Source organism: Bos taurus, chromosome 8, assembly GCF_002263795.3.
Source record: "Bos taurus isolate L1 Dominette 01449 registration number 42190680 breed Hereford chromosome 8, ARS-UCD2.0, whole genome shotgun sequence".
Classification (NCBI taxonomy): domain Eukaryota; kingdom Metazoa; phylum Chordata; class Mammalia; order Artiodactyla; family Bovidae; genus Bos; species Bos taurus.
The window spans coordinates 70,648,679-70,663,074 of NC_037335.1; the positions used below are offsets into that span (position 1 = coordinate 70,648,679).

General features: G+C 43.4%; 1 long non-coding RNA gene across 14 annotated transcripts in view; it reads right to left on the reverse strand.

The window, feature by feature from the left end:
• The window catches only part of LOC107132707 (uncharacterized), an 81,557-nt gene that overhangs the window by 58,694 nt on the left and 8,467 nt on the right, over positions 1–14,396 (reverse strand). For 2 of the 14 annotated variants that reach the window (XR_009495610.1, XR_009495606.1), the window contains exon 2: positions 215–7,998. The exons of the other annotated variants lie outside the window; for them this stretch is intronic. This is a non-coding gene — a long non-coding RNA (uncharacterized lncRNA). The remainder of the gene's footprint in view (positions 1–214; positions 7,999–14,396) is intronic. 14 annotated transcript variants of the gene reach the window in all.

Here is a 14,396-nt window from a genome sequence, read left to right on the forward strand (position 1 = left end):
ACTTCTCTGAGGTCACACGGCTTTTCTCAAATACATAGCTTCAGTTGATGAGCCCAGGGCCCTTTTCACAGACTTTCTCAAATGAGGTCCTCTGAGATTGCAGGTCAGAATCACCTGACATGTATCTGGGGGCACCAGGGAGGTATTGGTGAAGAGAGTTGATTATATAAATGCACATTCCCTGATCTGAATCACAAGCTTTGGGAACAAGTACCTGAGAATCTGTATTTTAGGATGAAACAATTCTTTTTTTTTTTTTGGCTGCACTGAGTCTTCATTGCTTCACGTGGGCCTTCTCTAGCTGTGGCAAGCAGTGGCTACTCTCTGGCTGCAGTGCACAGGCTTCTCTTTGCTTCTCTTGTTGTGGAGCATGGACTCTAGGCGCATGGGCTTCACTAGTTGTGGTACATGGGTTTAGTTGCTCCATGGCACGTGGGATCTTCTTGGACCAGGGATCGAACCTGTGTCCCCTGCACTGGCAAGTGGATTCTTAAGGATGTCAAGGATGGGAAGTCAAGGATGAGGGAAAGATGAGGGAAGTCAAGGGTGAGGCGATTCGTACACAGCTCTGCTTTATTTCAACAATACCTTGAAGTGTTGCTTCTAAATTGCCTACTTAAAATGGCCACCCTTAAGGAATCATCTCCTAGAGAATATGAAAAGAACATGTGCTATTAGTTGCCACCAGACAATGCCATGTCCTCAATTAGCTACATCGTATGACCGTCAGTCTCCTGTAGGGCACCATCATCTTATTGAATATTCTGAACAATCAAAGCACATTTGGAAAACAAACACAGCTCATGTGGTCCCTTTAAGAGACTCTCTTTGCCTGGGTTTGGGGATGGGTGTGCTCTTCTTTGCAGGTCACTCCCAGCTTATCTTACTGTCCCCGCCACCTCTCTGAGACATCTGGTTTCATACAAGTGTCTCTGGCCTGAAAGTAGATAGATTCTGATACAGGGCTGAACCCACCCTTCCCTTAATCAACGCAGAGTGACTTGTCAGGTCCATGGGAGATAAATAAAGCTGAGATCGTCCCTGTAGAAGCCTCCTGGGAGGTTAAATAGGGTATGTAAACAAGTGATGGGGTTGCCAGCAGCTTCCACGTAATGCCCACGAAGGGCTCTTTGCACAAGGACCTCAGCTGGGCTGGGCATGTCCAAGCAGAGTTCATCTGAAAGGGATGAAAACCTCTGAACCCAGCTGGATCCCTGGTTACTCCATAATGGCTCAAGGTTAGGGAGGATCTGTCTCTTGTGTGCTCACGCACTGGATTTCTCCCTTCCTGCCTCCCAACAGGTCCTTAACGGGCTTCAGAGTGCCCAGCTGGAGTCAGAGTGCCCAGGCAGCAACAGCAAAGATGGAGCCAGATTTCAAGAGAGGCCCCGTCATAGAGAACCACTCATTAAAAGACAACCTTCATGTCAGCAAAACCCCAGGGTGTAACAAAAGAGAACTGTAGAACTTCCCTTTGATCTGCACCTATTTTTTTTAAAAAGGTAATTTTTAGGTTTGCGGAGAGGTCAGAAAGGGCCGTTATTTGAATTTCTCTGAAATCTGCTCTAGAAAACAAAACCAGAGGCTCCAAGGAAGCAGGGGCCTGGTGTTCCCCAAAACACATCTCAGTGTCTAGCAGCTAAGACAGTGCTCAAAAATGTGTCAGATAATAAGCCACTATCTGGGGGTGGGACTTCCCTGGTGGCTCAGTGGTAGAGAATCCACCAGCCAATGCAAGAGACACGGGTTCTATCCCTAGGTTGGGAAGATCCCCTGGAGAAGGAAATGGCTACCCACTCTAGTATTCTTGCCTGGAGAATCGCATGGACAGAGGAGCCTGGCAGACTACAGCCCATGGGGTCACAAAAGAGTCAGATACAGCTGAGCGATTGAACAACAACATTCTGAGGGTGACCACTGGAGGCACCGCCACTTCCTGCTAAATGGCATTCATTGACACACGGTGACTGGACACACAGCCCAGGGTACGAGCTGCAGACTTCTAGACTCAGCAGCCCTGCTTTTGCTGGTGCCTCGAGAGTATTTTGATGATCAGGGGCTGATTTGTATTTATCGAACTCCCAAGAATGATATGTGGGACTGGAATGCCAAGTTACGCAGGAATCACAGTGAGAAATAAATATGCTGGGGCCTCACGTGTCCTCTTTCTGTGAGCTAACCCTCCTAGAAACCAAAGGGTGACCAGATGGTGACCTAGTGAGCAGACAACCAGAACCAGGGAGACCAAATGAATCAGATTTCTCAGGGCAACAAGATAAGTAACAGGATTTTACACAACTGCCCAGCCAAAGGCAGGCTTCCCTGGTGGCTCAGAGGTAAAGTATCCACCTGCCAATGCAGGAGACACGGGTTCGATCCCTGAGTTGGGAAGATCCCCTGGAGAAGGAAATGGTAACCCACTCCAGTATTCTTGCCTGGGAAAACCTATGGATAGAGGAGCCAGGCAGGCTATAGTCCATGGGGATCGCAAAAGAGTCGGGCACAACTTAGCAACTAAACAACAACAATAAAACCAGCTATAGGCACCAAAATACAGTCCTGCCATCAACGCTTACGACTCCGATGTGTCCTGGTTTCTGAGCGGCTGTCACAGGAGGGGACATTGAGGCTTTGCAGAGGGTGCCTCTTCCTACCTCTCTGCACAGACAGGTGCTGCTGAGGTTTCCATCTCTGACTCTCCTTTCACTTCCAGATTTCAAGACCATTTCTGAACAGCCCATTGTATCATTCCCCCAGTTTTATTGAAATGTAATTGACACACAGTTCTGTGTGAGTGTTAAGCTGTATGCTTAATGACTTGAAGTATGTATGTTGCAAAATGTTACCACAGTAAGTTTAGTTAACATCCATCACCTCACACAATTACAAAATACTTTTTATTCCTGATGAGAACATTAAGGATGTATATCTCTTACTAACTTTCATATATACCATACAGTGGTGTTAACTGTAGTCATCACGTGGTACATTAATCCCCAGGACTCATTTATCTTGTAACTGGAAGTTTGTACCTTTTGAGTCCATCCAATTCCCCTCTCCCCTCTACCTCCCAGAAACACAAATCTGTTCTCTTTTTCTGAGTTAGGTTTTATTAGAGTCTACATCTAAATGAGATCATATGATATTTGTCTTTTTCTGTCTATTTACTTACAGGTGGTGCTAGTGGTAAAGAACTCACCTGCCTATGCAGATGTAAGAGACCCGGGTTCAATCCCCTGGAGAAGGGAATGGCAACCCATTCCAGTATTCTTGCCTGGAGAATCCCTTTGACAGAGGAGCCTGGTGGGCTATAGTCCACTGGGTCACAAAGAGTTAAGTTTGCAAAATGTCGGACACAACTGAGTGACTTAGCACCCACATGTGCAATGCATTTACTTAGCAGAATGCCTTCAAGGTCCATTCTTTTTTTTTTTTCCCCTTTAATTGGAAAATTGTTACTTAGTCAGTTTTTGGGAACCTGGGCATCCTCCCCTCTCTTTCAGGTGACAGCCCACCTCTGATGTGAGCAGACTTTGGACTTATAACCTCCAGAAGGAAGCTAAAGTTCCCTCCTTGCCAAAGTGGTGAAGGGTATCATTCTGTAGCCACCCCATCCCCCCCCCACCAAGTATTGGCGTGTGTGCTCAGTCATGTCTGACTCTTTACAGCTCCATGAATTGTCGCCTACTAGACTCCTCTGTCCAAGGAATTTTGCAGGCAAGAATGCTGGAGTGGGTTGCCATTTCCTTCTCCAGGGGATCTTCCCCACCCAGGAAAATAATCTGAGTCTCTTGCATTAGCAGGCGGATTCTTTACTACTGTGCCACCTAGGAAGCCCCCAAGAACTAACTGATAACAGTTATAAATCATATTTCTATATAGAAGATCAATTTAAGGATTTTTTTTGTTTGTTTCACCTTTTTCTCTCTCTACCCTCTCAGTGCCATGGGTATATTACGAAGAGCTTTAGATGAATGTTGGTCAAAACCTCTAAAGTCAACTAAGGAGGCCACTGCTACTGAGAAATTCACTAGCATGGACTGTCCGATCTGCCTGCGGAGTCTCTGGTTTCTTTTGGGAACAGAAATCTTCAATCTGTGAGATCCAGCACATGGCAACAGAGAAACAACCACTCAGAAGTCACAGGGAACAGAAAAGCATAGAATCAGAAGGAAGTGATGATCAGAGAGCACCCAGAACTGTGGTCAGCGCTTTCAGGCACTTGATGTTTGTTGACTGACCGTCTGAAGGACTGAATGAATACTTGAATAACCCAACCTCCTCATTACACAGAGGAGGAAACTGAAGCCACAGGGGATGTTGATTTGCTGAGTCACGTAGCATAGCAATGGCACCTGGGACTGGCTTGTAGGGGACCTGAGTCTCACCTCTGTGCTCGTGTTATCACAGTGATGGCAACCGGAAAAATTAAGGAGAGCTGGGGTGGAGTGAAGGAAATAAGGAATCATAAAAGGGTAAAATGACTTAAAATACAGGCATACCTTGCTTTATTGCACTTGGCTTTATCAGGCTTCACAGATATTGAGTTTTTTTTTTTTTTTTGATGAATTGAAGGTTTGTGGCCACCCTGCAAAGTCAGATGATGGTCTGCAGTTTTGACATAATGTTATGTGTGTGTGCTCATCATGTCCAACTCTGCAACCATAGATTGTAGCTTGTCAGGCTCCTCTGACCACGGAATCCTGCAGGTGAGAATACTGAAGTGGGTTGCCATTTCCTACTCCAGGGGATCTTCCTGACCCAGGGATCACCTTCATAGTTAATAGACTACAGTATAGTATGAACATAACTTTTAAAAATTAAAAAAAAATTATATTGGAGTATAGTTGATTTACAGTGTTATATTAGTTTCAGGTGTAGAGCAAAGCAAATCAGTTAGGAATATACATGTATCCAGTTTTTAAGATTCTCTTCCCAAGCAGGCTATTACAGGGTGTTGAGTTGACTTCCTGGAATGTGCCTGGTCTAAACTGAGATATGCTGTGAGTATGAAATACATACCGATTTCAAGGACAATATGAAAAAAGGGTAAAGTGAGCTTGTGGCACAGTGTTAAAGAATCTCCCTGCCAATGCAGAAGATGCAGGAGACATGGGTTCTATCCCTGGGTCGGGAAGATCCCCTGGAGTAGGAAACAGCAACCCACTCCAGCATTTTTGCCTGGAAAATCTCATGGACAGAGGAGCCTGGTGGGCTACAACAGACATGACTGAGCAACTGAGCATGCATGCTTGAAAAAACAATGTAAAATATCTCATCATAAATATATTGAATAAATTGGAATAAACAACATATATTATTAACATTCATTTCTCCATTTTTACTATTTTTAATGTGGCAACCAGAAAATTTAAAATTACATTCATGGCACTGTATTTCTATTCGGCAGTGCTGGTTGACTCTGCTTCAAAGCATTTAAAGACCATCTCAAATACAGAATGCAATGCTTATAAAATTAAAATGGGCATTGAGTGTATGGAAGTGGTTGTATTCTCCAGCCATTATTTTTAATCACCTTTTAAGTAAAGAAACATAGAGGTGGTGACATGGGAAATTGTGATGGCAATAACAAGGTAGCCTGCTTATTAATCAGAGAAATTGACTCTGAAAGACAGTAATGATACAGTCAGTGTTGGTTCAGGCTTTATGCCTCTCATAGGACATCTTGACCTTCGTAACATCCTCAGAAGCTGTTGGGGGCATTTGACGCCCCCAGGGAGGAGGCATAAAGAGTGGGGCGGCAGCATGGAGTTACTGGAAGACCTGGCTAGCTCAGTGTAGCCTCATATAAGTCACCAAGCCTCTAGGTTTCATCCTTGGTGCAGTCTTTGTGCTATACCACAGTGCTATCTCTGGAGTCCCATCCTCAGCCTTAGAACCCGGAAGGGCTTGAGCACAAGACCGGAGATCTCTATGCCTCCATTTCTTGTTTATAAGATGGAGACGAGGACAGTGCTTTCTTACAGACTGATAGAGACTCAACAAGATAGTTCATGCCTAGTAAATGCCTCCAAAATGTTAAAAACAAATAAAAACTTACAAACTGAAAAGGATCTTAAGGGCAACTCAGTCCAACTCCCACCCAAACTCACGAGTGCCCATGTATTTCCCCTCATATCTGGTCTCCCTTTGTTCACTGCCAATGGTGGGAATCCTATTATCTCATAGCGCAGACCTTGTTTGTTTGTCTTTAAATTTTATTTTATTGTGATTAAGTACCATAATGTTACCATTTTAATCATTTTAAAGTGTACAGTTCTGTGGCATTAAGTACATTTCCTTGTTCTTATATGAACTTCCCACCATTCAGCTCCAAAACTTTTTCATTATCTAAAATGGAAACTGTACCTGTTAAACAATAACTCCTCATTCTCTTGTCCCCCTAGACTCTGGTATCCATTGTTGTTTCTGTCTCTATGAATTTGACTACTTTAGGTATCTCAAGTAGTTGGAACCCCATAGAATTTGTTCTTTTGTGTCTGGCTTATTTCACTTAGTGTAATGTCTTTAAGAGTCATCTACGCTGTAGCATGTGTCAGAGTTTCTTTCCTTTTTAAAGTTGGATAGTACTCCATGGTATGTGCATACCACTTTTTGTTTATCCATTCATCTGTCGATGGACACTCAAGATTTTTTTTAGACTGTTTTGATGTGGATCATTTTATTGAAGGCTTTATTGAATTTGTTACAGTATTGCTTTTGTTTTATGTTTTAGTTTTTTGGCCGTGAAGCATGTGGGATCTTAAGTCCCTGACCAGGGATTGAACCTGCACCCCCCTGTATTGGAAGGCAGAGTCTTAATCACCGGACTGCCATGGAAGTCCTGACCCTCAGGTTTTGAATGTCTCTAACTATCAGTTCTGCCACCAAGTAAGCTCAGTTGTGCCTTCCTGTGACTTAAACCCATCTACCCAGGTCTGCCCTTGAGCGAGAGCATCAGACTGGGTCCCTGCCCACAAAAATCCCTGGATGTGAACCACCACCTCCTCAAAGACTGAGCAGTGTTTCCTAATTTCCACACCTTCTGCCATTGTGGTTTAAGTCTTCGGATCCACTTAAGTTCTTTGGACTGCAAGGAGATCAAACCAGTCAGTCCTAAAGGAAATCAACCCTGAAGGACTGCCAATGGAAGGATTGTTGCTGAAGTTGAAGCTTCAATACTTTAGCCACCTGATGCAAAGAGCATTGGAAAAGACCCTGATGCTGAGAAAGATTGAAGGCAAAAGGAGAAGGGAGCAACAGAGGATGAGATGGTTAGATAGCATCACCAACTCAATGGACATGAATTTGAGCAAACTCTGGGAGATGGTACGGACAGAGAATCCTGGCATGCTGCAGTCCAAGTGGTCACAGAGAGTCAGACATGGCTTAGTTACTGAACAACAGCACTGATATAGAGGGGCTTCCCCGGTGGCACAGTGGTAAAGAATCTGCCTGCCAATGAAGGAGATGCAAGAGACATGGTTTTGATCCCTGAGTCAGGAAGATCCCCTGAGTAGGAAATGGCAAGTCACTCCAGTATTCTTGCGTGGGAAATCTCATGGATAGAGGAGCCTGGAGGGCTACAGTCCATAGGGTCACAGAGAGTCGGACATGACTTAGTGACTGAGCATGCATACACGAAACTTCCTGATCTCGTGTTCAAAAGGAATCACCCTAAACACATACATGTAGGAAGCTTCTTGTATTCAGAGGAATGACCATAAACTGAACTGACTTATATTCTACTCCAGGATTAACTTCCCTTTCCTTGACCCTTTACTCACACAGCTGAAGAATGCGTTGCCTTTTCCTGGCAGCCTTATTTCACCAATTCATTTATTGAACAAGTTTTATTGGTTGGCTCGTAAAGGTGAGGCAATTCAGTTAGTAGTTTAGAGCTTGAACTCGGAGGCTGGATTTCCTAGGTCAGAATCCGAGATTCATCCTTTACAATGAGTCATTGGACTTCAACTTCTCAGGGCCTTGCTTCCTTATCTATAAAATAATAATAGTAACAGAACCGGCCTCACTGAGTGGTTGTGAGGATTATGTGAATTAGTGCTCAAACATGAGAAGTGTGCCTGGCACTCAATAAATGTGCTATTTCTCTGCACAGGGCGCTGTGCCGGGTGCTGGGGGTAAGCAGTCAGCCAGACAGACCAGCTCTGGACTCTTTGTGGTTCCCAGTCTAACAAAATGGTCAGACAAGCTAACCATTACACGACAACCAGAATTTATTCATGGTTTGTTAAAGATATGTTTTTAAGTAGAAAAACACCTACTACACGACAAGAGTATGAAGTCTTATGAAAAGATTGCAGGGTGAGGTGGGGGCACAGCAGGGGGGCACCTAACTCACCCCCACTTATTCACTTACTCACTAAGAATAAATTCTTATTTGTGCAGCCTCTATGAAGACCTTATGGAGATTCCTCAGAAAACTAAAAACAGTGTTGCCATATGATTCAGCAATCCCATATATTCTGGGCATATATTCTGAGAAAACCATAATTTGAAAAGATATATGCACCCCAATGTTCATTGCAGTACTATTTACAATAGCCAGGATGTGGAAGCAACCTAAATGTCCATCAACAGATGAATGGATAAAGAAGATGTGAGATATACATATATATACACACACACACAATACACATATTGTGTATATATATACACATACAATACACATATTGTATATATATACACATACAATACACATATTATATATATACAATGTACATATTATATATATACTACACATATTGTATATATATATATACAAAATGGAATATTAGTTAGCTAAAAAGAAAATGAAGTAATGCCATTTGCAGCAACATGGATGGATCTACAGAAAATCATACTAAGTGAAGTAAGTCAGAAAGAGAAAGACAAATATCATAGGATATCACTTATATATGTAATCTAAAATACAACACCAATGAGCTTACCTACTAAACAAAAAACAGAACAGACTGTGGTTGCCAAGAGGGAGGGGTTGTGGGGGAAGAATGGATTGGGAGTTTGGAGTTAGCAGCACAAGCTGTTATATATATGTACAGCTGAATTACTTGGTTGTATACCAGAAACTAACACAACATTGTAAGTCAACTATCAATAAAATAAATATTTTTTAAAAAGCAAAAACTATACTTATTGAGTTCCTACTAATATTAAGTATGATTGCTGATTCTGGGAAGTATCTATGAACAAAACAGAAATCTTTCTCCTGGGAAGCTTACATTCTACTGATAGGAGACAGACAACAACATAATAAATGCAACCATAAATAATAATAATTAGTCTGCACACAAATAAATACTAAATACAACTCTACTGTCTGTTGGAGGCACAGCAGGATGATTCTTGATAAATTTTACATCCTACATGAGTGACAATTAGGACTTTGGGATGACTCCAGAGCTTTCAGCTTGAGAACTAGAAGCAAAGCTGTGAGGTCAGGATGCTTCCCTGAGGAAATGGCATCTGACTGGGGACTGGAAGGACAGATAGCCACCATCCAAGTGAAGAGAGGCAGGAAAAAATCCAGGGAGCTGTAGCTTGTCCTCAGCAGACAGGCAACTCCAGTATCGCATAAAGTCATATCAGTCCAGGACTCCGTCCTGCCTTGCATGTCCACAAGGCTCAGGATTTAAGGGTACAATTTTATGTTTTTAGAGATTTAAAACACAACCTTGACTTTCAGCCTTCCAAGGAGCTACTCCTCCTAGTATTGTGTCTTCTAAGGGGTTGATAAGTTTGCATTCCATGATTTTTTCCAGTAGTTGATAAAAAAAAAAATAGTTGAACCAAACTTGGTCAAGGACAGCGTAATATGTCACACCTCCTTTCTTGCTTATATTAGCTCTATTAATCAACCTCCTTGGGTAGTACAGCTTACAAATCAATCCAACCATAAGATAACGTTACATGGCCAGCATTTCTCCATCTAACTCTATAATAACAGCCCTAAGGGTCAAATGAAATAAGATACGAGAAAGTGCTTAAAAGTTCGCCACAACTGCTAAGTGGTTCAATGAATTAACTATCTATCTAACTATCATTGGCCGGGTGGTGGTGGGGGGCGGGGCGAGGGGGGAGGTTGGGGGGAAGAAAGAAAGGGAGAGGAGGGAAGGAGGGAGAAAGGAAGGATAGAAGGAAAGAAGGAAGGGAGAATGAAAGGAAGGAATAAAGAAAACTCTCCAGAGTTCAACAAGCTGCCATTGCTTAGCATGACTTGGACACCAAACATCTGGGAATGGAGAGACACGGAGATTAATTGAGCACACTGCTGTCACAGCCCAGGTGATTAAACGACAGAGCAGCCTCTCTGTATTTCCCTCTGGATAAACGTGCAACATTGTAAAAAACCTCACACCTGAGTAAGTGCACAGCCTTTTAAAAGAAACATGCTTTACTCATGCCAAACTGATGCACTTTGAGAGAAGGCTATAGCTCTTTGAAGTGACTTTTGTGAACTTGACGCAAATGGTAAGAATCTGAATTGGTCCTTTTTATGATCTTATGGCGGAGAAGGCAATGGCACTCCACACCAGTACTCTTGCCTGGAAAATCCCTTGGACGGAAGAGCCTGGTAGGCTGCAGTCCATGGGGTCGATCAGAGTCGGACATGACTGAGAGACTTCACTTTCACTTTTCACTTTCATGCATTGGAGGAGGAAATGGCAACCCACTCCAGTGTTCTTGCCTGGAGAATCCCAGGGACGGGGGAGCCTGGTGGGCTGCCGTTTATGGGGTCGCACAGAGTCGGACACGACTGAAGCGACTTAGCAGCAGCAGCAGCAGCATGATCTTATGGGGGCTTCCCTGATGGCTCAGTGGTAAAGAATCTGCAATGCAGGGGACGCAGGAGGCGTGGGTTCAATCCCTGGGTCAGGAAAATCCCCAGTAGGAGGAAATGGCAACCCACTCCAGTATTCTTGCCTGGGAAATCTCATGGACAGAGCAGCCTGGCGGGCTATAGTCCATAGAGTTACAAAGAGTTGGACACAAATTGAGCGACTGAGCGAGCAAGCAATTATCATATGAAAAAGAAGTCTATTAAATCAGGGGTCTCCAATGCCTGATGATCTGAGGTGGAGCTGATGTAATCATCATAGAAATAAAGTGCACAACAAATGTAATGTGCTTGAATCATCCCCAAACTACCCTCAAACCTGCCCCAAGCCCGTGGAAAAGCTGTCTTCCATGAAACCGGTCCCTGGTGCCAAAAATGTTGGGCACTGCTGTTAAATACAGCAAGTCGTGTTCATGCCCTCATTAAATATGCTTGCATGTATCAAAAACATTTTGATAAAAATGTTATAGACTAGCATTTTTGAAAAAAAAGAAAAAGAAAAAACTCTTAAAAAACAAAATTAACTGCTGGTTAAGAGACAGAAAATCCTTAATAAACATTAGCATGCTATGAAAAATGTCCATGGCCACAGTAAGAGCTGACAAACACTTGTCAAACACAAATGGGGAAATTACATTTCTGAATATATATATTGTTGCTGTTGTTTAGTCTGTAAATTGTGTCTGACTCTTTTTTTTCCAGGCAAGAATTCTGGAGTGAGTAGCCATTTCCTCCTCCAGAGAATCTTCCCAACCCAGGGATCGAATCTTCATCTCCTGCACTGCAGGCAGGTTCTTAATCACTGAGCCATCAGAGAAGCCCCCAAATATATTTATACATATACACACACACAGACACACACACAGACACACACACAGACACACACACACACATACGTATAAAGTGTTCTTTATATTTCTTTTTTAATCCTACAACATAGGAATTAATGTGTCCATTTTACAATTGAGAAACTAGACCCAGAGATGCTAAGTAATTTTTCCACGGACACACAGCTAGGTAGTAAGTGATAAGTCAGGACTTTTGAATTCAAAGTGCACCTTTTCTGCTATGCTCTGTTTCCTCCTCGATTGATTAAACACAAGCCAGTTGCTGCCCTGTTTTGTGCGGGAATCTGTGCTAGGTTCTGGGTCTATAAAGGAGCATAAACCAGAGACTCTGCTTTCCAGGACCTAGGATCCAGATGAGGGACTAAGATGTGTACTGAAACAAACTACAGTACAAGGAAGTAAGTGATAAATGTCCTGAAGGTGAGGTAGCACACAGTCCTAGAGAAGTTCAGTGAAGAAAGCTGTGAGGGCTTCAGGGTCAGGGGGGCTTCCTGGAAGAGGTGATTGTTATTAATTCATTTGCATTTATTCAGTCAGAGCCTACTTTGTGCCAGGCATGGTGTTAGGCACCGAGGACAGAGCTGTGAAGATGTGATATCCAGTGTCTATTTCCTTGAAACTTACAGTGTGTGTGTGAAATAGAAAGAGAGAGCAAGAAACAGAATAATCAAATAAGATAATTTAAGAAAGTAATCAGTGCTATACATTTAAAAAAAATGATCATGAGGCTTCTGGGTGGTCCAGTGGTTAAAGAATCTACCTGCCAGTGGGGGAACACTGATTCTATCCCGGTCTGGGAAGATCACACATGCTGCTAGACCACTAAGCCCAGGTGCCACAACGGCTGAGACTGTGCTCTAGAGCCCACGCACTGCAATGAAGGGTAGCCCCCACTCACCGGAACCAGAGAAACCCTGAGCAAAAGCAAAGACGACCCAGGGCAGCCAAAACAAAAGCAAATAAAAAGAATCAAGATTTTAAAAATGAGACTGTGGGACAGGTTTACATTGTTCTGAGGAAATGACCTTAAGGTTGAAACTGAAAGACCAGAATCTGTCCATGGGAAGAACAGGCCCTGGAGGTTCCAGATATGGGAATATCACCTCCTAAAGAGCTCCTCTGCTATGCTCAGCCATCTGGAAATATGACAACTATGCTTCCTGGAGGATCATGAACACCAAATCCTTTACCTTTCCCAAAAATTTTTTAAAAATTATTTATTTTATTTTTGGCTGTGCTGGGTCTTTGTTGCTGTGTGGGCTTTTCTCCAGTTGCAGAGAGCAGGAACTACTCTCCAGTTGTGGTGCCCGGGCTTCTCAACGCGGTGGCTTCTCTTATTACAGAGCTCGGGCTCTAGAGCGCCAGGTTCAGTAGTTGCAGGGCGTGGGCTCAGAAGCTGTGGACCCCGGGCTCTAGAGCATAGTAGTGTCGCACAGGCTTTGTGGCTCCGTGTGTGATCGTTCTGGACCAGGGATCGAGCCTGTGTTTCCTGCATTGGCATGCAGATTCTTTACCACTGAACCACCATGGAAGCCCAACAAATTCTTAATGATGGTAGGGCTCGGTTTCAAACTGCCCTGTGGAATCTGGCAAATATGGCCGTGTGCTAATGTGCTGTGTCATGTCAACATGACTAGAGAGGAGCATTGATGACTATTGATTTTTACCAAACAGGCATCTCAGATAAGACTAATGACGGCAATAAAGGAGTCTTATCAGCTTCCAGGGTTATTTCAAAAGCAGGTGAATGAAAAAGTACTGAATCGAACACCTGGGTTTTTACCCCAATTCTGCCACTATGCACTCCTGTGTCCGTGGACAAGTTATTTTACCTGTTAGATTTCTTTGGTCACTTGTGGGTTGGGTTTATGTTGTTGTTTAGTCACTAAGTTCTGTCCGACTCTTTTGCAACCCCATGAACTGTAGCCTGCCAGGCTGCTCTGACCACGGGCTTATAGGCTTTGCCATATTCCAAGTCTCTTCTACTTCTCAAGCTTTGCAAATCCACACTCCCAAGAAAAGTGTAGCACCTTCCTTTAGCATTTGTGACATGTGCTTTGGAAGAAAAGCAAATGTCCCCTTTTTCTCTCTTCTCCACCAACTTTCTGTGTTCAGAGCCTTGGGATCTATGGTACAGCATGGTTTAACTTCTTGGAGATCACAGATGCATGCACAATTTTAATGTTATTTTATAGGAATATGGACTTCCTTTGAAGGAAACGCTTATTCCTGCAATAAATCTTGATTGTTCACTCAATTTACATCCTCAAGGAACTTAAGACCATATAACTGTAAGAATAAAAGGAAGGTTGGGACAGCCATGAAGGAGGCATGAAAGAGTGGTGGGGTTCAGCTCACTTCTGAGGGTCAGAGAAGGCTTCCTGGAAGGGGAAGCATCTGAATTGAGAAATGAGCACCTTTGACAGGTAGAGACCTGAAGAGCCCTCCCTTTGGAGGGTGTAGGACCATGGGTTTAGGGAGGATGTTCAGGGATGGGTACTTCCTAAAGTATTCCTGCCTGGGGAATTCCATGGACAGAGGAGACTGGCAGGCTACACTACATGGGTCCCAAACAATTGGACACGACTGAGTGACAAACACTTTCACTTTTCAGGGATGGAAAAGCAAGGTCTGGCTAGAAGTACGGTGACCATATCCTAGTTTCTCCAAAGCTACCTTTTTCTGTCCTA